We start from the raw sequence: 23,617 nt of genomic DNA on the forward strand, positions 1-23,617 counted from the left end.
AGGAGTGGGCTTCACCAAGTAGCCCTCTGCCACCATCGTGAACCACCGTCTCCCTGTGGCCCATTATCTGAGCACTTGAACCCTGGATAACAATGAGTTCACGGAGAATGAAAGTGCTCGGCTTTAATTGTCTGCATTTAGTCACGCAAACAGAAGCAATGGTCTGAGAATGGCTAGTTAGCCGCTGACAGCCTCTGCTCTGGAGCCGGCTCCGAGGAGCGGTTACAGACTGTTTTGATGGAGACTCTGCCAGAGCAATAAATTCCCTCTTAAACCTGTTTGCCTGGAACAAGTTTTCTCCCTTTTTTTTTTTTTTTTTTTTTTTTTTACTCTGTCTTCTCCTTCCTCCCCACTCCCCCCCCCCGCTTTTTTTTGCCTTAAATGAAATTCCTGCCGCCGCTAATATCCAACAAATAAACATCATTAAGAAATTGAAGGCACTGAAAGAATGTGCGGTTTATGTTAAATTTTCCCCTGTCAATCAATTCTGCATGTCTGCATGAAGCCGATGATCGCATCATCGTGTTAGTGTGCCTGACTTGTTCAGCACAAAGAAGGTGGGAACACTTTCTCAAGCAGGGATGTCAGCACTTGAAAACCCATCACCATCTGTGCTCATTTTCCGAGAGGGAGAAAAACAACCCCTGTTTAAGAATACACCAGAACAAATAACTTGAATGTTTGAAAATAAACCACGGGGTCAAAGAAACTTTATAATGAAATGGGGAAGCAGCGGCATTGTTCTGGGTTTTTTTGTAACACGGGCCTTCGGTACCTTCGTTTACCGAGGTCTTCGCTCTAAAAATAGATATTAATAATAGCCAGGCAACGGCCCGCACTATGTGAAACGCATACAGACACGCTATTTTAGAAGCCCTGGGCTCTCGTCGAGGCCCCAGGAGCAACCTATAATGATACAGGTCTCACCCTCTCTCGGTTTGGTCCCCATGGCTTAGGGAGTGTCGCCCTTCCTCCCCTCTTACTTTTCCTGTTTGAAACAGAACAGGAAGCCCCCAGGCACCATACAAGATGATCAGTTTTTTTAAAAGAGGAAAAAGAAAAGGTAAAAGGGAAGGGAAGAGAAACTTTCGTCGCCCAACTTTTCCTACCAAAGCCTGTCAAAGCAACGTTGCAGACACGGCCAGAGAATGAATGGGAGTATTGTTCTGCCCTTAATAAACTTATAAGCCAGGAGCTTTTTGATCCTATTTTTTTTTTCTTTCTGCATCTCACTATTGTACTTTGTCACGAGGAGGTCTCGCATAAATAATGTCGTGTTCTTATGAAAGTTTTTAAGGCACCCAGAGTCGGACAGCACGGTTACAAATGATATCTAACACAAAGACTATCAATTAATCAAATGAGAACATACTACAGGAGCTCACAATACACAAGCAGCGAAAGGAAAGATAAATTGATTTCTGCTGAGGCACTGGGCCTTTTCAGCAGTACAACTGTGTGAAAAATACCAGTTACAGAGAGCGCTGAGGCAGCAAAAGCATTTAATACACCACAAACAGTTATCTAAGGCCCCGTCCAATAACCGACAGTACAGTAGTGTGACCTACATACTAACGCAGTCATTGTTAGATGTGGGAGCCACGCACTCCACACCAGTTACATGGCCCATAGCGTTCTCCATCTTTCTGGGAGCTCCATCCCTCTCCCCGCACCCCCTCCTTTGCCTAGTTTCTCCTGCTAAAGCCTCTACTGGGAGACAACACTAAAAGCAGAGTAACTCAGCCAATGCCTCTCTCCTTCGGCTGCCTCCTCGGCTTCTGAACACCTCTGAGTGTTTCTATCTATGGCATGCTGTTTTGTTACTTGTCCTCTGACGTCCTTTACTTTTTTTTTTTTCCTTTTGTGTCCCAATCTCAATGAACTTCTTGTCTTAAGGGAGGAAAAAAAAAACCAACTTTATCCATGTACAGGTGTGTGCTATATGTTTTATACCAAATGTCACCCACATATGTTGAATATGAGATGTCTTAAATACCTAGTCTCCAGTTGGTAGAGATGTGTGCAGACTGATGGTAAATTTAGGAAGTGAGGCCTCACTGGAGAAAGTAGTTCCCTGAGTGGGTTCTTAGAAATATTTCCCCCTCCCTCCTTCCTGTCCACCATGAGACAATAAAGCGTCCCCTCCACACACTAACCGTTTGCCTAAACACAGGGGGACAAGAGACTGTGGACCGAATCCTATAAAACTGTGAGCTAAATGAATCCTTCCTCCCATAAGATTTGAAAGGATTTTCTCCCAGTAGCAAAAACCCTCACTAACATGGTAGGGTTCTAGCTTCTGCATGGGTTCTGTTCTTGGTGCTACCCAGAACCTGGCATGATAAACTTGGCCAGGGAAATGAGAGGAGAGGCATGAGGTGTTGTGACAAAGAACCCCAGGGTCTCATTGTCTGCAAGCGAGCTTCATCTCCAGGTCCCACCATGCTCTTCTCAGGAAACATTGGTGCTCCCCACAGGAAGACGGAGAAGCTGCACGGGAGACGGGCTTGTAGGAGTGAGGGAAAGTCATCACACAGAGTCTGAACTTCAGTGTTACCACATGGGAACTTCTAGTGACTGACTGCACTTCCCAAACTCTGTCTGGAGAAGAGCAAGCTGGTAGACCTTTGAGCAACTGAGCAGCCTTGAAGGCCTTCTTCAAAGGCTTTTCTATGCTGTCCCACCCCCACCCCACCCAGCAGCTGACCATGGCCTTCTGGAATCTGTTCTCATGGGACACATGAGGATAACGAGGACCTGAAAAGGTCCAGTCAGCCCCTTCTCACCATGGAGTGAGGGACCCAAGATGTTGCCGAAGCTAAGAATTCCTCTCTGACTGGAATTGAATGACATACCAGCTTTGTAAGTACTTAAAAAAAAAATCTTCTCTGTGAACCTTTCTCCCACCCTACTTCAGTCTTCAGAACTTATGACTGATAATCCTCTTTGTTTCAAGAGAACCATGGTTCACGTGGGGGAGGGGTGTTCCCAAGATTATATGGCGAGATCGCCAGGCTCCTCTGAAATAATGCCACAGACTTAGGCTCGTCTCGGGCTACACTTTTAAGTTTAGTACTTTTTAAGAAACTGCTACGTTGTGTACACCAAGCCAATAGAAAAACATCCTATGGCTCCACCCCCAAGATGCAGCAGGTAGACTCCTGGCTCTGACCACCTCCTGCTTAGGTGAGAGCTAACGCGTCCTTTGACACACGTGGCCTAATTTCTGCAGGCTGTCACTGTCGTCAGCCAGTGTCCATGTGAACACAGGCCCTCACATAATGAATGGTGTACTTTGCAGACTCCTGTTTCCAGAAAGGAATGATTTAATATCATAAAATAAAGCTTGAGACCTCCGTGCCAATTACTGTGTTTAAGTCATCGAAAGCCACTGAGGAAGGTTAGCGGGGCACGCCAGTGTTAAGGGAATGTGTAACCCATCTGCAAAGAGAGGCCAAGCGGAGCTGCTGGCCGGGTAAGAGGCACAACTCGCTAAAAGCTTCCACACAGTGCGAAGAAAATGTCAGACGCACAACCCCACTGCACCGCAGTAAACACAAGCCCGATAACTAAATCATTGTCACGGGCTTTCCTCGAGGGTCAGGCTGAGAAATACTGAAACACATAATCAAGTCTTTACTGTATTTTAACAGCAAAGGGGAAACCATAGAGTTCACAGCCCACTGACAGTTCCTAGAGGGTAGGCAACAGCAAGGGACACCCAAGGAGAAGGGTGGCTAGACGGGTCAGGAGGCCCGTGGTGATGGTGGCAGGACTTCACAGCTGGGAAAAAGATGGGGGTCCTCCTGTTCTTCCTTCTCTCCTCTCCTCTCCACTCTGGTAGGGCCAGGTCACTTGAGGGTACAGAAGGCATGGAATCACCTCCCATGCCTTCCTACCATCTGACTGTGGGCCATAGAGCTGTAGTGCCAGCCACAGTGGACAGTGCCCATGCTTCCCCTGGCAGTGGCTCACTTTTGCATTAGAAGAAGGAGGAGGAGGCAGAGGAGAGGAGGAGGAGGCAAAGGAGGAAGAGGAAGAGGAGGAAGAGGAAGAGGAAGAGGAAGGGGGAGAGTAGAGATGATATTTCACAGATCAACCAAAGAGGGAAACAAAGGGGAAGGTATTTAAGTTATTTTAATATCGAGTGTTTTTCAAAGCTATAAATACATATGAGGGGACTAATTGTAAACTTCTCTCAGAGACTCAAATCCAAATTCATGTTGCCATGCGGATTCAATGATAATAAATTACATCCTTCTAAGTAAAGCGTGCACTGTAATAAAACACCCACCCTCGAGAACTTAGAGGCCCGATCCCAGCTAAAAGAATTCATGGCTTTGGAATTCTGAGTATATATATTATTTTCCTGTCAGTTCTCACAACTTCTCTCAATTACTGATGTTCTCCACATAATGAATTTTCCCGGGTTTGATGTGTGATTGCGGCTATATTTTTATCTATATGTTTTGTGGTCCCTGTACTTAAGCTTTTTGCTCACAAATCCTTTATTAAAAATACTAAATTGTAAGAAGTATATTCATATTTCACTCCATGTCCTCTACAGAGATGTGGTTCCCTGAGCAAACACAGCCGCACAGGAAAAGCCTCTGTCAGAAAACACGCACAGCCACACATCTAGCTTTGGGTGAACCAGCTCCCAAGCAACTCTGCTGGGATTAGATTTCTGAGACACCTGTGTCTGCCTCCTGGAAGAAAGTTACAACCAATCTTGCATTTTCCAAATCAAAACCGCAGGTTAAAGTTTCACTTTAGATAAGACCCTAAACCAAAAGCCATAGACATTTTAAAGTCAGCAAGATTCATACTGAGACTCCTGACAGTTGTGTTCGTTTAATTAAAATCACACAGGTAAGAAGCCATGTGGTATGGCTCCCAGCTGTGCTCAACACCCAGGAGGCTGAGCACAAGAATTGAGAGTTCAAGGCCAGCCTGGGCTAATCAACCTGGGTTACAAAGTGAGACTCTGTCTTTAAGAAGACACTGACACACTGGCCTGGTCAGCTAGAAAGGAATAGAGAGAGAAATGAAGGGAGGAAGGCACAGAGGAAAGGAAAGAGGGAGGGAGGGTGGGAGGGAAGGAAGGAGGGAGGGAGAGAGAAGTGGAGGGAGGGAGAAAGGGGGGAAATAATAAGAGCTACAACTCAGTATGCAAACGTATATTCTCTTTGATATCAGCGTGTCATCAGACCTTAATTTGAAATGGAAAGGCAAGATAGAAAGAAAAAACCTCACTATCGTATGACGGCTCAGGCATAAAGCCAGGTAATAAGATGACAGAAAGACGGGGACCAGAGACCCACCATGTCCTGGGGGGTCTCAATGTTATCAGTCTGGAACAATAAGAGGAAAGCTCAAAGCTGAAGGCTGGCCCATGTAAATGAGCATCTCTTAAAAAAAAGAAAAAAAAATCCTTCCCTCCTCCAGGGAATAGTCACACTGGTCTGGTCAGTGAGCAAGCCACTGACCTTTGCAAAGGGGGAACATAGAATTAAAGCTGCCAATAAGACGAGACAATTACTCAACAGATTTCAAGAGCAAATGAATACATGGGTGAGTAATGGGGGCATTTGTCAGCGGCGGTCAGCAGGATAAATGAATCTGATATTAAAATTTGGAGGGAAAATAACGGATGTGACCCCTCTGTCAAATCAAATCAGCATACATGTCCCGAGGAGCCCCTCTGTGCCGGGACCAGGATGGGTGTCACAGGTGGACCCAGGAAAGGATGGACACTCAGGAAATGCTCTCTCCTTGCTAGGTCCTGCGACCGACCTCCAGCCTCACTGGTATCAGTGAAAGGCCAGGCAAGGAAACCTAGATCTGTACCCTGGGAACCATTCTACTGGGAAGAGTCCTCCAGGAGTCAGAAGACAGGATTCTCCACCCCAGGCTCCGGGACCACCAAATGTTCCCAACCTTGGCAGACGATAGGCAATACACCCCCCACCCCACCCCCCATCTCATTAAGAGGTCTAAGCTGTGCACTTGGCCTCAGGGCAAGTGCAAATACATGACTCAGGAAACATTGCTTATGGCTTCCTAGTGAGTAGGGCAAGCCCGAGACATGTCTGGTGGGTGTGGAGCTGGGCTGTGGAGCAATCTGCACTGACCCTGCCTAAGAGCAGCAGGTGCTCAGCATTCAGTGTGCTGACCTCCATTCCCACAGAGAGCTTTGTTCATTCACGCACCTGCAGGTCCACCTGCACACGGGAGTCTAAGCATCCTCTCCTTAACTGGTACAAATAAGGGAACAGCAATCACAGAAGGAAGGCCCCAGGGAGTCTCCTTGCTTTCCCTGTCACCCCAGCATGGCCCCCTCCTGACAGGCATGCCCTGTGCTCCCATTCTATATGGTACCTTCTACTGCCCTGACTGAAGTGGGCACATACACTGTCCAGCTCATCCAGGGAAAACAGAGCCCAGAGAGAGGGAGAGGTGAGACCCCTGCCTGCCTCTGCATCAGGCCTTCCTGATAACTTTCTTAGGAGCTTATTTGACATGCTGCAGAATTCAAGGGGACAAACAGGTTGGGGACAGAGATCTGGGGACAGAGGTCTCCAAGCAATCCTGGAGACCCAAGGACAAGAAGCTTCCCCAAATCATGTCCTCTCTGACAAGACATCTGTGCAAAGATGACATACCTGGCCGGGCAGTGGTGGTGCACGCCTTTAATCCCAGCACTTGGGAGGCAAAGACAGGCGGATTTCTGAGTTCAAGGCCAGCCTGGTTTACAAAGTGAATTCCAGGACAGCCAGGGCTACACAGGGAAACCCTGTCTCGAAAAAACAAAACAAAACAAAATAAAAAACAAACAATCAAAAAAAGACATAACTGCCCAGCAGACATACCTTCAAATCCAGAGTGGCCATCAGCATCAGCATCTGGCCCTAAGCTGCCCACTGCCCACTGCCTTCCAATGTGGAAGAAAGCACAGGGCACTGGTTTAACACACGTGCCTAGTATGTGGGAGCCCCTGGTCCCTATTTCCATTCTGTCCAACCCTCAGAACCAGTTTTCTTTCTCCACTCACCTGGTACCTGATGGCCTTCAGAGCCATCTTCAAGGTCAAAAAACTCACTCAATCCTCAGAGTTCACTGCCCTCCCCTTTGACTGAGCCTACAGCCCATCCCACTCCCCCCCCACCACACACACACTCTGTAGACCCCACCACCGAGGAAGAAAGGCAGAAACAGCAGGTTAAAGCTGCGGACTTTAGCTTCTTCATCTATAGAATGGGTCACCAATGCTAGGATTTTCCCCCTTGCAGGGGCTTCTGAAAGATTCCAGTGAAGAACGTACAAGTACATGCACCCTGAAAAGTATCTACTTAGTTGTGCAGGTCTCGGCTCATGTCTGCTCCCGAGAGGCTCTGCAAAGGATCTACAAGTGACCACAGGTGGTCCCAGTGACTGTGACAGTGACATGGGGTGGGGGTGGGGCGGGTAGAAGGTGACATGGGAGTGCTATGCAGAGCTGGCTAAGTGGTCATCTCAGACGGTGTAACTGGTCCTTGGGCCACTGAGTGCTCTGAGAGCCTGCATGAGACTCAGCTTACTGTTGCCCACCCAGGAGGGAAGGAGGGCAGCACCATCCCTCCAGTTCCCTCCCATCACTGATGGAGATTTCTCTGGAGTCAAGAGTTCCCCCACACTTCTGGCCTGTTCCTGTGGCAGGCCGGATAGAATCCGGGGCACAGACTCAAAACTGATGGCAGTGTCTTCCAAACCTGGCTAACAATGCGTCCAAATCAAACAGACCACAGGACCGTGGACAACCCTCAGACTGCTTGTTCCCCAGAGAGGCTGTGACCCAGCTGACCACAGAAACCCAGGCAAAGCAAATACCTCTTGGAGATTGCCCTGAGGCTGTTCTGCCTTCTACAGTTGTCTGTGCCCTTCATCCCCAGTATCCTCATCAGAGCTGTCTCGGACACTAGCATGCCAACCTATCAGTCAAGGAGAGCTCGTGAAGGACAGAGGTCCTGTCCTCCCGGAGTTTGAGGCACACCTGGGAGGTGGATCACAGGCTTGATGACAATGGGGACATTAGCAAAATACTCGGTACCCATCCCAGCAGAGCTGGAACCCCTGGGAAACCAACAGGGAGACCTTCTAGATGCTTTAAAATGACAAATAACTAGTGTGTTATACCCAAAGGCATTCGCTGATGAAAACTCTATGTTCATCAAACCTGGTAAACCAAGCCACCAAGCCGCTGAGCACTTCTGGGTTTTCTTTTATTTCTTTAGTGCTGGGAACTGAACACAGGATTTTAGGCATCCTGGGCAAACACTCCACCACTGTGCTAGTCCCTGCCATACCCACACCACCCTGATTATCACTAGTGAATGCCAGGCAGGGGCTCTACCACTGAGCCATGAGCCAGCCCCCTCACTGGGAGATTCTAGACAGGGGCTCTACCACTGAGCCACGCCCCCAGGCCCTCACTGGGGGATTCTAGGCAGGGGCTCTACCACTGAGCCACACCCACAGCCCCTCACTGGGGGATTCTAGGCAGGGGCTCTACCACTGAGCCACGCCCCCAGGCCCTCACTGGGGGATTCTAGGTAGGGGCTCTACCAAGAAGCCACACCCTGGCCCTTTGAATATCCCTGATAACTGTAGCACCCACCAGGTATGAAATAATCCTCTTTCTTCCTGCCTGTCCAGTTGTGAACTACATGGAGGGCTGTTCTCTGCACATGGGCAGCTTTCTGTTCCTCAGGCAGGCACTAGATACAGCTGGGGATGCAGGAGCACCATCTTGCCCTCAAGGAACAGTTCAGGGAAGGCAAGAGCATCATGGGAACAGATTAGTCTCACAGCAGCATAAAAAGGAACTCTTCAGTCTGAGCCCCCCAAGGAATTTGCCTGGAGGTGGAGACAGTGTTGACATTCTAGACAGAAGGCATGGCACGAGGAAGCCTGAGGAAAATGGAGGACACGTGTGGTACATGAAGACCAGCTACTGCAGGTCATAAGCGGGTGACTCCCGGGATGTAGCCTCATCCTTAATTCTGTGGCACCCCCAGACTAGAAAGACACAACTTCTCCCAAGAGTGTCCCCACACTGAATTCTGCTCATTTCTTCCCTCAGTGGCTGTGGGGCCCTGGACACCCCACATTCCTCTCTGCAATCTCTCAGGTCTTCCAGGGAATCTCTTTAGGTCTATGCATGGTGAAAAGAGACTAGGACTCAAAGGTATAAAACCTCAAATCCAAGTCCTAGGGGCCAACTGTGATGCTCAGCTGGAGCATTCTGCGTGTGGCCATGGCCTCACTCCCCCTCCTCAGGGGCTGGGAGGCCTTCACACTTATGAGGAACTGCAGAAGAGCAGTCCAGTCCACTCCAGGGCGTCTGAGATGTGGGCTCCCACATTTCATCATTAGAAAACGGTGATGGTACATGAATCCTAGTTTAGAGTGACTTCCTCTGTCTTACCCCCAAACCTACTTATTAGAGCAGAGAAAAATATTGTATATAAACAGTTATTATAAAAAATTATTTGTATAATGCACTAGAACGTGTCCTACATCTTTATTTAGCATCCTCTCCAGGAGTGCATCTCACTGCCTAGTACCTTGACGCTGGCTTTGCAGAGCCCTCTATACACATCTCTCTTAAGCGTGCAGGGCTGGTGTTACCCAGCAAACACCAGCACCTGGCAGGGACCTGACTGCACCCAGCCCAGTAATTCCCATATTCCCCAGGCTTTTTTTTTTCCTCCAGCATCATACATTACATTTAAGTCTCTCCAGCAATACAAATTTCAATTTGGCCAAGCTCTTTAATATTAATAGTTGTCAATCCAAATGCAGAGTGCATAATAAAAAATTTAATCGAAATGAATAGCTCACATATCCCTCTACCTCCTAAATATAGTCACCAATTAGAAAAAAAAATATATATATATAGTTATATAACTTTGCAGAATTAAGGCCACCTACTAAAGACTACTACTTAGGGCCGAAGATACAAAGCTGCAGACTCCATCCTGTTCATTACTATTAGGGTGTCCCTTTCTTCACAGGCACAAACTGTGAAAATAGAATTCACAAGCATCAGTTCAGGGGAGACACTGAAGCTGAATTATAAGCACAGTTCTCTATGATGATCAAGCAGGGTTTTTATAGTCCTTGAGGGCTTCCCAAGCCCAGCCTAACAGAAGGATGGTAAATAAGAGCGTAACCTTCACTGCAGCCCCATTTTGCAGATAGCACAACTGAGGCCAGAGAGCATAGTGACTTGTTTAGCAAGCCAACGCTAGGCAGCCCAGGCCAGATGGATTTGTCACTGAGGGCAAGATGAAAGGCTAAGTTTCTACCATAATAATTGGGGTGTCCCATGGGTAATTTCAAAACTGTAATTCTTGGGCAGGGGAATCCTTCCAGCAACTCAGCATATTATTAAATAGCCTACCATGTTGAATGCAACATTTTCTATTTCCGCAGCTACAGAAGCTGGCCTGGCCTGGCAGAGAGATTTGACCAAGGTCACCCAGCCAGTTAGTGGCAGAGCTGAAACCAGATCACACCCTCCTGGTAACACACCCACAGCTAGCACACACACACACACACACACACACACACACACACACACACACACACACACACACACATACACTCATGCGCACAGACTCAAGCTCTGCTCAGTTGCAGAGTACCCTGCTGGGCACCAGGGTATTTCTTCTGTAAATTACTCCAGGCCTCTTTTGCGAACTGCTCTGGGCTTTGCCCTCAGCTACATCAAGCAGGAAGTTTAAATGAAATGGCTCCCAAGTTCCTTAAATGGTTTAATAAAACATATAGTGACTGCAATGTGCAGTTTATAGTGGCAAACTATTGCCCCTCAGTTGGGAAAAATGACCTCCAGTCGGCAATATTACTTTCAGCTTCATGATTCTAGTCCGCCGATGGCCATTCTCTCAACCCAACGGGCAATTCTTTTCCATAACAAGGCCTGCTGCTGCAGCCACTGTGTGTGCCACTGCAAAGGTGCAGGCCGGCAGCAAGCCTCCAACAGCCACTGCTGGGAAGAGACAAAAGAGAGGGCAGGCACTTGATAGTGACACAGGAAGGACAGACAGGAGGCCACTGGAGAGAGCAGAGATGCCAAAAATAAGTGTAGGGAATTCAGAGAGGCTTAAAGAAATTAAATATACCAAACAGAAAGCTCTGTGTGTGTGTGTGTGTGCATGTATGTGCACGTGTGTGTGAGCATGTGTGCATGTATGTGCACGTGTGTGTGAGCATGTGTGCATGTATATGCACGTGTGTGTGAGCATGTGTGCATGTATGTGCACATGTATGTGTGTTCAAACACATGTATGCAGATTTATGTATGATATTCAAGCACATGATATACATATGTAGGTGTGCCTTCCCTATTTGGCATCGCCCATAAAATTGGAATGGTCAAAGGGTAAACCAGATTCAGGGGTGGAAAAATGGCTGATCTCCAGGAGCAATCTTGACATCTGTGACCGTAGGATTTAGCAAATGCAAGGAGGGTAGATATGAATTTCTAAAAGCCTCTGCCACGTTAATAACAAATAGCTATTAATAACACGTCTAATAGCAAATGCCATTTCCGATATTTGGTGCTGAAAGGTTCTGCCTCGTCTAAAAAGTTCTGGAATTTCACTGCCAGAAATGGATGACTTTTATCCTAAACTGTGCATTGAGATGGATTCTTGGACTCATTAGTATTATATGGAGAATTAGATTAGACATTTTATGATTTTTCAAAAAGGCCTTTTTTGATATAAAAAGCAGCAATTTCCTTTTTTGACATTTTTCATTTTTAAGGTAATAAAAATGGCACATGTGTACTGTGGCATAATGGATTAATTAAGGAATATTATGTTTATTCTAACCCTCAACCAAGTTGTACATCTTCATAACTCACTCATAAAAATTAATGCATTATCTTATACCCTGTAATGATAGATCTTCTATTTTTACCAAAACTGCTCAGAATACGTAGTTCTAAATTGGATTATTCTGAGAAATCGTGGATACCATATTCTGATATCACCAGTCCAAAATTATATTGTTATTTTAAAATGTTACAGTATTATATATAAAACTCAAAGCTTTCTCTCCGCTGTGACTTCAAACTGTCTGGGTGTTTCGCCTCCATCAAATGAAGCTTCTCCCTCCACCTGCCCCCAGACGCTCTATCCCAGAGCTCCTCATTCACAATGGATACGTTGTTTCAAAAGAAACACATGCATAGCATCAAAGAATCACTGGACAGTATTTTTTTTGGCTATTTCTTTGTGTCTTGATGGTAGATGTGAATATAAAAGAATATTCATGCAAGATTCATAAAGGCCCCAGATTTCTAAATCAACACATGAAAAAAAAATTCCTAAAAATAATAATGTCCAGATGTTGCTTATTTAAATGAGCTGTTGCCATTTAATGTTGCCAATCACAAAAGTGAAAGAATTTGTGAGTTCCAAGGTATTCATCATTTATAAAGGATTATACATAATTTTATACCAAGGAAACATTGGGTGATTAAAATAAGCAATTTCAATAAATATGACTGATTCCCCTCATGGAGGCTACCTTCCTAACCTTGGCCTTGCTCACAAAACCCACTCTGCAGATTACTGCAGGCTCTAGGCCCACAGTACAATTTACTAGTCCCCTAAATAGAGATTATTTTTAAAACACAGCTTCAAAAGTGGGTAGACACTTCATAATTTTGTAGGTATAATATCTCTCTCTCTCCTCTCCTCTCTCCTCCTCTTTCCTCCCTCTCCCTGTCTCTCTGTCTTTCTCACTCTCTTGCTCTCTCTTTCTCTCTCTGTGAGTATGCGTGTGTGTGTGTGTGTGTGTGTGTGTGTGTGTGTGTGTGTGTGTGTGTGTGTGTGTGTTTGTGTTTCTCTCCCCATCTCTGGATTAAAACTGCATGCGTTAATTTGGGGGTACGGTTTTGGTTAGCTTGGTTATATAAGACAACCTCTCACAACATATCTCTAGCTAGCCTGGAAATTGCTACATGGCTCATGTTAGCCTTGAACTTACTACGTGGACCAGAATATCATTCCTCCTCCCAGCCTCCCAATTGCTGCGAGCACAGGTGTGCGTCAGCATGCACAGTGTCGTCGTACCTCTTCTTACTGGTCAGAAAATGAGGACCAGAAACTCAAAATGTTTAGCCAGGATCTTACAGCCGAGGAGCAAAAAGGAATGGAGAATGTGGCTTTCTGAGGTGGATCCCCTGAGTTTCAGTGTTAACTAGGATCCAGGCCCATCTGCCTGGCTGTACCCAGACCCAAGTACCTACATGCGGGACTTGGGTTCCCTGGTCCCACATCCCTCAGATTCCAAGCAAACTTTTTTGGAATGAGACAAAATGGCAGAGTCAGTGAACTGTTCCTACAAAGTTCTGATAGCTCAGGCCTGCTGCAAAAAAAAAAAAAACAAACAAACCAGAGTTTAGGAACACTCACTCAGGAGAACACCGAGAGACCTGTTCTCAAGAGACTGAAGAGCAGTTAGTTCATCCTGGTATTGCTAAGAGCTGGATCTGAGAAGTCCTGACCACTGAGAAGGCGTGGTCCTGAAGTTAAGATATATGCCCAGGCCCCGTCTAACCTGGACCTTCACTGGTCCTCTGAGAGAAAGGCCAGGTACAGCTCCTCCTGCACAGCTGCTACTGCAGGGCCTGGCCCACAGGAATGGCCTTGGGCACATCACCTAGGATCCTCTATACAACCAAGGACATGAGGTTGACTCAGATTTTGTGGGGATATGAAAAAGTGTAGTGGAATTCTAAAAGAAGGGCAGAAGTCTGCAGTGTAGGGACACCTCACAAGGATGCTGTGCGTTAGGGCTCCTGTGTCCTGCCTCTGAGCCCCATACATGCTTTACAATAAACGTAGGCAGCCCTTCCCCACAGCTCTCTCTTAGCCTGAACAAAAGGGCTTCCAGGAAGAGAGCTACCCCAAGCACAAGGCCACTTCTTTACCCACACTGTCACCACAGTCCCTACAAATTCTAAGCTAAGATCTGCAGATCGAAGAGAGAGAAACCAATTCCATTCCTGCATGACCCTGAGAACAGAGTGCAGATCTCCCATGGTAGGGCTGTCCCTGTGTTTATGTTTAAGTATAACTTAAGTCTACATTATCCCCAGATGCAGTCCCATTCAAGAGCTGAAAGAGGCTTGCAGTTGATGTTTTTAAGTGAATGATCTCCTAAGAAAGCACAGGAAGGCAGTCTTTTTGATCTGATGTAAACTCCGCGCACCCATACCATCACCAGGTATCCTAAGAGAGTTTATAATCATATGCCTGCCAGCAATCACAGTAGAATTTACAACACAGTCTTTTTGTAAATCCATCTACTTGTAAGATGAAGACAGAACTCAGCCAACCAAAGGGACTATTCAGGGCTTCATGTGGGACTGACTGTACCTTGGGACATGTCCGATGATCTCTAAGGCAGAATATCAGTTCCTAACATACAGGGCACATGACACAGCTCTGGCCACTCGAAGGGCCTCAGCCCTGACTCTGGATATCCCAAGACTTCTTTAGTCATCTTGTCTTTGCTGATCTCTGCATGCACCTCTCCTGTCTGAGGTCAACACCATTTTTTGCATGTTCAGTCTCAGTTCACATCCCAGGAGCTCTGAGCACTACACACGGATAATGGTCAAGGCTAAGAAATGGCCCCATCCACTCTTCCTGCCCATAGTGGGCCAGGTATCACTTAGAGGACCACAGACCTCCCTTGGTCTCTCTTCTTTCGATCAGAGATTCCCCCACCCCAACCTTCAACCCAAGCACCCTAGGTGACTAGAGAGATAAACTCACTTTACCATTGCCTCTGCAAGACCGTGCTTTGATGAACTAATTCCTGGCTTCCCCCGGGGAGAGGGGGGTGGTTAAGGCAAAAAGAAAGCCACCAAAACAGAATCTGGACCCATCCTTCTCCCAGGATGACATTGAGAATCAACACAATCAAGTTCAAACAACGGGACTTTCCCAAGAAGAGTTTCATTGGCCAGGCTCCCCCAAGGAGTCTTGGGCCAATGAAATTTTGACCAAGAAAGAACAACTGCAGTGACTTTTCCTGGGACATTCATTAGCTCTGAGCTCTGTCATCAGGTCCAGAGAGCAGGCCAGCGGACCTGGATGAAGACTGTCGTCCACCACGGCCCTCTTCTACCCTGCCTCCCCACTGCTGTTCCTTCATCCACAGCCACCCCAGAAGGCAACACCAGAACCTCATCTCTGAAATGGGATAATGACAAGACTCATTTCATGAGATCATTGCAGAAATTAAATGAGATCATGCATATAAAATGAGGACAGTGCTTGTCACTCATCGTCAGCAGGCGCCAGCAGCTGCACGCGTTGGGTTTTGCCAAGGGCTGATCTGCCCAGTACCAGACCAGGCTCTGTGGAGGCTTCGCAATGGGTGTAAGCAATCAGGCGAGAGGCCACAGAATCCAAATCAAAGCACATACTGTGGGGTGGGAGGGACAGTGGCCACATCTGGCAACAAGGATGACCAAGGGTCCCGCTTGTCTCTCAGCTGCAGCATCCACGATCCCCAGTCCCATGACTGAAAGCCTCGCCTTTAAAATCCCAAGGTTTTCAAACATTTATTTTTTTTGTTTACCCACAATTCTCTTTCCAAAGAAAGCTTACACAGACAGATGTCAAGCAGGTGGCCATGAACTGACCCTGGAGGGAGAGGAGAGGGAGGGAGCGAAGTCCTAAGGGAGTGTGTATTGTTTGGCATGGTCCTAGCCATGTAAAGATCAATGACTCAGCCCCCAAGAGAGTGGAAAAGCCTTTGCTGGCTAAGGCTCAGAGGGATGGATGGCGAAGCTTTCCTTGGGTCCAAGGGTGAACGCTCACAATGTGCACAGAAAATGCCCACCACAGCTTTCTCTCCCTGATACTTACAGCCCGAAGACCACTCCCCCTGCAGAAACTGCTCATACTGAGATTAGCCAAGACAGTTTCCTCGTGCGCAATAAGCCTGCCTCTCTGTTCAACTGTATGTAATAAATGCACTCAGCTTCATGGGCGCTGTGGCTTTTCCATCAGAGAGCCCAAGCCACCCAATCCTAACTCTTCTGAGTCCATGTGCCTGACAGTTCTTCATCCCCTCACCTCCTCTAGTTAGAGTCCTAAGATGCACACCATGTCCTGGGCTCTCAATGCCACTCCCTCTGTTTAGGGATTATCAACAGTTGGTTATGTTGAATCTCTGTTCTCAAGTGTGAGCCCCAGGCCTACAGCACAGATATTGTCTCAGACTTAACTATAATTTACTCTGAGACAATTCAAAGACCCAGCCCAGAGTTTTTGAGTCTGAAAATTTAAACCAATGCCTAAAGCTGTTGTTTGTTCATTTTTTAATCTCTCCCAGGAAATTCTGATACCTGTTCTAGTTGAAGGTTCCCTTTCTGTCCTGGATGCTAATATCTTAGCTATATAATGACCGGACTTTTCCAGGTCCAACATTCCCACAGGGAACTTTACAAGTTGATTTCTTGAATGATGCCCAAACATGGGTTAGTCTTAAAGTAATCTGAGCATTTCTAAACTGGCCAGGGTTGAGATGAACACCAATTTAGGACCTTGTCACTCAAGTGTGGTCCAAGGACCAGCAGCACCAATGTGGCTGGGAGCCTGTTAAGAATCTCTGCCAATACACACACACACACACACACACACACACACACACACACACACACACACACACACCTGTATCAAACTTTATCTACAACTTGCTGCTATTTGTGTTTTTGAGACAAAGTCTCATCTCATTATATAGCCCAGGTTGGCCTCAAACGTGTACCAATCCTCTTCTTGGCCTCTTGAGTGAAGAGATTACAGATGTGCACCACCACCCAGACCAGCGAATCCTTCTGTACTCCTGAAAAAGAGTTTAGATTGGGTGGTTCTAACTCCTCAGCCTTCAGAAGGACTCCAGTGGCTGTGATGACCGGCCCCTCCCAAGGCCACCAAGGCTGACAGCAGTGGATTGGAAATTGAGTCAGTTTCTTATTCCAAGATCAGCCCTGCCCCATACACACAGCCTCCATCCAAGCAGGCTTGCCTCCTCCTCTCCCAGACTGTCCTACAGCTTTTCATCCCTGTACCCTCAGAGACAAGGGGTGGTGGCTGCTCTTCCCATGGCAGCAGAGCTGGTTGTTCAAGGCTCTGAAGCCTCTTCTTAGAGTGTTTGCCACTCACTGTCTTGGTAATGGAGTCAGGGTAGTATCTGGAATGTCACATTTGGAACAAAATATTGTTCTTAGGCTTAAACACACACATACACACACACACCTGTAGGGGAGAAACAGAAATACAGTAAGGGTTGTTTCTACTGTATACTTAGATTTCTTTCTGCTATTAATATTGTCTAAGGTTATATTTTGTAAAAGTACAAAAAAGGTTTTCTGTGTTGTTGAGCTCACTAGTAAGAGCATGGTTTAACACCATGAACAGTTTTCAAACATGAAGCAGTCCACATACATTCACAGGAGGAAAACGTCATTGTCTTCTGTCAGTGTCTCAGGGGATGAATATGACTTAGGGACTAGGGGACATTCAACACAGGGGCTCAGCCCCCAGCAGACACGTGTATACACATGTATGTACATACATGCATACACACACACGGACATACACACATGGACATACACAGGCACACACATGTTGTCCACCATCCCAGCCGTGGTCCCTTCCCCTCTGAACAGTGAATCTCTCAATCTGAGGTCTACATCTCATAGTCTAAGGCTGAGCTGCTAGCTAGCCACTAGCTAGCCAAAGAGGCTGGAGGGAAATGGCAGTCAAGGGCAGAGGCAGCAGAGCCAACAGAGGACAAGATGCTGCCATGCTACTAACTTCCAAGTGAACCACCAAGTGGAGTCCAGCACCAGACAGAGACCCAGTCTTAAGCCATACATATCCAAAGCCAATGGAGAGGAGACTACTTATGCATCCCTCCACTTAACCCATCTGCTAGGTGCAGGCCTGTTCTTCCAGTAGCACTGCAGCTTTCAAGGATGAAATCCAAACTCCAGCATCTCTGCTGCCTTTTCTGCAATGCTCTCAAACACCAGTACTATCACATCATCATCATCATCCTACAAGTTCAATCACATTTACTTTGTGCATGGTACATTGAACCAGAAAGCCGTACAGCTGGACTTGAGACCCCAGCGTATGAAACCCATTGTTGAAAGGCAGTGGTCACCAGGGAGGTATCACCTGTTCTGAGAGAGAGAGAGAGAGAGAGAGAGAGAGAGAGAGAGAGAGAGAGAGAGAGAGAGAGAGAGAGAGAGGAGAAGGAGAAGGAGAAGGAGAAGGAGAAGGAGAAGGAGAAGGAGAAGGAGAAGGAGAAGGAGAAGGAGAAGGAGAAGGAGAAGGAGAAGGAGAAGGAGAAGGAGAAGGAGAAGGAGAAGGAGAAGGAGAAGGAGAAGGAGAAGGAGAAGGAGAAGGAGAGAAGAGAAGAGAAGAGAAGAGAAGAGAAGAGAAGAGAAGAGAAGAGAAGAGAAGAGAAGAGAAGAGAAGAGAAGAGAAGAGAAGAGAAGAGTGCAAAACTCCCTTCGATTGTAGCAGTCACAAGATCAACCATTCCCTGGGGCCCTCTCAGTACTGGGTGTGGATAGACTAGTTTTGAAATACATACAAACATGTGGAATCAACTAGGTCTTCTCTCTGTGAAGAAGGGACAAATAACTTGTCATGCTTCATCCTTTATGTATCAAGAAATATCCGAAGGCCCCTAGTACTGAGTCCACACATCCTAGGGGTGAAGGGAGTGGCAGGTGGGAAGGGCTTGGATGTGGAGGAGAATACCTCATTCATACAAGGGGCCACAGAGGTGCCTGAGGGGACCTCTCAGGAATGAGAAAGTGCATTCTTTATGAGGAATGATAGCGGTACATGCCTGTGATCAGCACTCAGGAGGCTGAGGCAGGAGAATGCCAGTTTGAGGCTAGCCTCCAATAATAAGATCGTTAATAATAACAATGTAATAACAAGGACTCAGCTGAATCAAAGCATAATCCCAAAGAACCCAACATAACTGGAAGCATCTTCATGTGCCCCTGGCTTTTTCTTCCCCAGTTATGGAAATAAGTCCCTTTTCTCAGTGAGAAGCTGCTAAATGGTCCGGCATCCCTTCTGGCCAGGAGGAAATACTGAGTGGTAGGCAGGCCTGCACCCCAGTGCCAGCTCCCTCAGCAGAGCTAGAACAAGGAGGGCACAGGACAGGGTTGAGAATCCACGAAAGAACTGGAAGGTCCATAATAGGACTAGGGCCTGGGACAGTGCCTTTCTATCATCCCTGAGCTCATTCCAGCAATGGCACAAATATACTCCCTCTGAGATCTCTCTCCATCCCTCTTTCTCTCTCCCAACAACATCATATATATATATACACACATATATACATATACATACATATATATATATATATATATATATATATATATATATATATATGTTTCCGGTATCAGGATTAAAAACAAAAATAAGTTTATCCAAGAACCTGAGGCAGAAGGTTTAGAGTTGGTGAGTTTAAAGCTAACTCAAGCTCAAAAATGATATCCTGCCTACATAAATAAATAAAATGACTCCTACTGGCACACTGCTGTACTCATAGGTCGGTGCATCTTTCGGTCCTCAGCAGAGAAACTTCTCCTTGCTGTAGATGGGAAATAATAAGAGACCCACAGCTGGACAATGTGCAGAGAGTGAGAGACATCCCTGGGGCCTCATACCCAGGCACTTTTATCAAATCCCTCCACTCAAGGCTCAGAGGTCTATGTGGAAGAGGAGACAGAAAGTCTGTAAAAGCAGAGGTGGTGGGCAGCTTTAAGGGAACAGCATTTTTCAGCCACAACGGAGTTGGCGCAAAAATGAACTTACAGAGAGTGACCGCACGCCCAGGGCCTGCACACGCTCAAGTTGGACAAAATTCCCAGCAGGGAAAAGAGGAATTAGGAACAAAGTCTCATCCTCCACCAAGAGGTTGTCTACAACGGATAGCTGCCAGGGAAGGAAAATCAGTGCTCTTAAATGGAATGGCAGTGGGTATAGCAAGTGCTCCCTGGACAGGCCCCGCCCCAGGCACGGACAGGCCCCGCCCCAGGCGCGGACAGGCCCCGCCCCAGGCGTAGTCGAACATCACAAATCTGGATTCTGTGTTTTGTTTTGCTCTCAGCATTTCTATTTTGATTTGTTTTTGTTTTTGTTTTTAAAGAGATAACAGTGCTGGGGTAGGAAGGGCAAAGAGGATCTGGGAAGTCTTGGGAGAGGGGAAAGAATCTGATCAAAACATATTTATGAAAAAAAATGTTTTTCGAGACAGGGTTTCTCTGTATAACAGCCCTGGCTGTCCTGGAACATGCTTTCTTGACCAGGCTAGCTTCGAACTCACAGTGATTCACCTGCCTCTGACTCCCAACTGCTGAAATTAAAGCCATACGCCACTACTAACTTGCAAAAAAAAAAAAAAAGTTAATTAAAATTGAAAGTTGCCTAGAAAAGCACCTTTTGAATAATAATGTTGAAAATCAAAAGCAATTTTTGAATGATAGTGTTTAAACTTGAGCAGTGCATAGTGAGCCAGCCATTGCATGAGAAGGCTGGGGAGTCCTCTCAGTAGTCAGTTATGTGTTTCGGGTGTACCAAATCTCTTCACAGGCCAGTCTCTTTCCCAACTACCCATCTCTGCCACAGTGGGGAGAGCAGCCATAGGTGAGGTGGGAATGAATACCACACTCTTCTGGTCGATAAAGCTGCAGTGACAGAACGCTGAAATGTGAATTTGTGCCAATAAAACTTTATTGATACACTGACATTTGAATTGCATACAATTTTCATGTATGCTGAGACTTCTTAATAAATTGAAAAGTAACAACTACCAAAGACGGACAAAACTGGGACCTTTGTGTTTTGTTGGTGACAATGTAAAATAGTGCAGCTGCACAGGAACTATATGGGCCATTCCCTAAACAGCTGAAAATATAATTATCATATAAACCAGTAACTCCACCTTTGGCTAAAAGTCCAAGTGAAACTCAACCACGTTGCAGCGTGACTCATAATAGCTATGAAATGGGACCAACCTGAGTGTTCACTGAGGGACCAGCAACACGTGGGCTGTGTCTGCAGTAGAACAGTAAATAATTGATGTCGGAGAGTCAGAGAACCCCTTTGTGTTTGTGATTAGGGAGACCCCCACCCCGTACTTTGTCAGCACTCACTCATCAAAATCAAAAAGTTCTGGGGGGTGGTTGGTGGGAGTGGTTGGAACAGTGTTTGGTACCACTAAATCAAATGCTTTAAAATAATCACAATGGAAGCCGGGCACAGTCACACAAGCCTTTTACTCCAGCACTGGGGAAGCAAAGGCAAGTGGATCTTTGTGAGTTTGAGGCCACCCTGGTCAATGTAGCAAGTACTGGGCCAACCATAGCTACAGAGCGAAAGCCTGCCTTAAAATAAACAAACAGACAAGTAAGCAAACGAATCACAAAACGGGAACCTCTTCTGTTAGGTATTTTCCACCTTAAACATTAAAAAAAAATGATCAAACAGATAGACAGCGCATCCTGCATGAACCTTGTGTTACGATGGACCAATGCTCGGCACAGGGGCAGAAGACGGGCCCAGAACACACTCCTCCTAAAGGAAAGAAGTAGAGAGGTGTCAGGGCTATCTGTGAGAAGAATGATCAGGGTCCAGTAAAGATCATTCTAAGATGTTATTACATCTCTGAAGCAGAGGCGCTGGGTGAGCTGGCCATACACACAGACACAGAGAACATGCCTGGCCCTGCAGTTTGCCCCTTCTGTCCTGCCCCGGAGGTCCAGAGTCACTCTACCCATACATGCTTACCAGCATGGGGGTTGCACCAGAGTGCCCTATGGGCCAGAGGCGGGAGGTCGATTCAACCACCCTGGTGTGTCCATGGCTCCTCATGGAGGTGCACCCTGCCTGGGGTGGTCAATGATCTTGTCAGGGACAGAGAAGTTCAATGACTACAAGGGTGAGTTTAATTATACGTTGTCGCTGACTAGCAGTGGTTACGATGGTACAATTATACATGTAATTTATCAGCAAGATACTTGCATACATAATAAACGAAAAGCAAAATGTGAGATTTCAGTGGCAGCTAAAAATATGAACGTGGGGCCGTGATGTGGAGTGGAGCAGACGCGCTCACACGCGGCTACAGGAGCCAAGCTCCAGGACTTCCCCTCCCTCCCAAAAGCAGGGACAACTCACCCACTGCGATGAGGACCACATGGCTTCCATCCCAGGAATTCACTCCCCCAGCAGCCAGCAAATCCCAAACCCCCAGTGGTGTGTCAACAATGCTCCCTCACAAAGGAACTGGATGGGAAAGCTGGCTTAAGGAACTCACCACCCTTCCTGATGTCCTCTGAACTTACTAACCAAGGTCCCCAAGGGTGTTAGGGAGACCACATGCCTGCTAATATCCTGAGGATCCTAGCTTTGATGGGAGCCAGAAAGAGCTTAATTTTTCAGAAATGGTTTAGAAGTTTCGTTATTCTTATTTAAGCCAGAAGAAATGCAGAGATGACCAAGCAGAGAAAGCGAAAACAATTGATGTTTCACACATTCACTGTCTACTTTGAGCTAGACGTTGTGTTAAGTACATGGTATAGTATAATCCACGGCAGGACATCAGTGTTCTTCCCAATGTAGAGATGAGAAAATAGAAGTATAAGTCACTTGGTACAGGTCCTGCAGCCAATGGGTGGTAGAGCTAATGTCTTGACCCGGAAAATATGATTCCAAAATTCACCTGTTTGTGCTGGAACTCCAGGCCTACTGTGAGAACTAATGGGTGCCACTCTTCTCTGTTATTTTCTCTCTGATGCTCCAATGATTGTCACAGTATAATAACTTGAAGGTCACCCATAGGGACACCTGGGCCATTCTCATCACTGGGATGACACCTCCTAGTATGTGAGTTCATTGACCCCACTGGACCTGATCTTGAGAATATACCATAAGAATATCAATCCATCCTGAAGATGGCTTGACTCTACAGGGCTGGTTGAGCAGTCCAAGGAAATGAAGCAGAGTAAATTGTAAGGAGATATCAAGAGCTTCTACAAATATGGAATACACACAGTTATCATCTTAGCCAGGAGACAGACATCACACAAGCGCACAATCTTCTGAACCTCATGAACTACCTACACTTTGAAACACATCACCTGCACCTACTTGAGCTATTCATCCATTTACCCATCCACTGGCCCATCCACCTATCTACCATCCCCTGTATCCATTCACTCTCTCTAGCGCATATCTTTCAGCATAGTGATATACACGTAATCTGGGAGACCTTCACATATGTTTGGTTTTTTTTTTTTCTTGCAACAACATATCTTTCCACTTACAGAGATTGCCTTACATACTCTTAAAAATATTTTCCTTTACTTGGAAAAAATAATTTAAAAGAAGAGGTAATAAGATTTCCTGGATGACCCAGCAGTGATGGCACATGCCTTTAATCCCAGCACTCAGCAGGGAGAGGCAGGCAGATCTCTGAGTTCCAGGCC

At 46.5% G+C, this 23,617-nt stretch overlaps 1 protein-coding gene across 14 annotated transcripts in view; it reads right to left on the reverse strand.

Annotated features, from left to right (window-relative positions):
• Positions 1-23,617, reverse strand: part of Zfp536 (zinc finger protein 536) — a 456,017-nt gene that overhangs the window by 371,204 nt on the left and 61,196 nt on the right. The window contains exon 3 of one of the 14 annotated variants that reach the window (XM_017322250.2): positions 21,642-21,704. The exons of the other annotated variants lie outside the window; for them this stretch is intronic. The gene's annotated coding sequence lies outside the window, so the exon portion shown is untranslated. The remainder of the gene's footprint in view (positions 1-21,641; positions 21,705-23,617) is intronic. 14 annotated transcript variants of the gene reach the window in all.

Source organism: Mus musculus, chromosome 7 (assembly GCF_000001635.26).
Source record: "Mus musculus strain C57BL/6J chromosome 7, GRCm38.p6 C57BL/6J".
Lineage (NCBI taxonomy): Eukaryota > Metazoa > Chordata > Mammalia > Rodentia > Muridae > Mus > Mus musculus.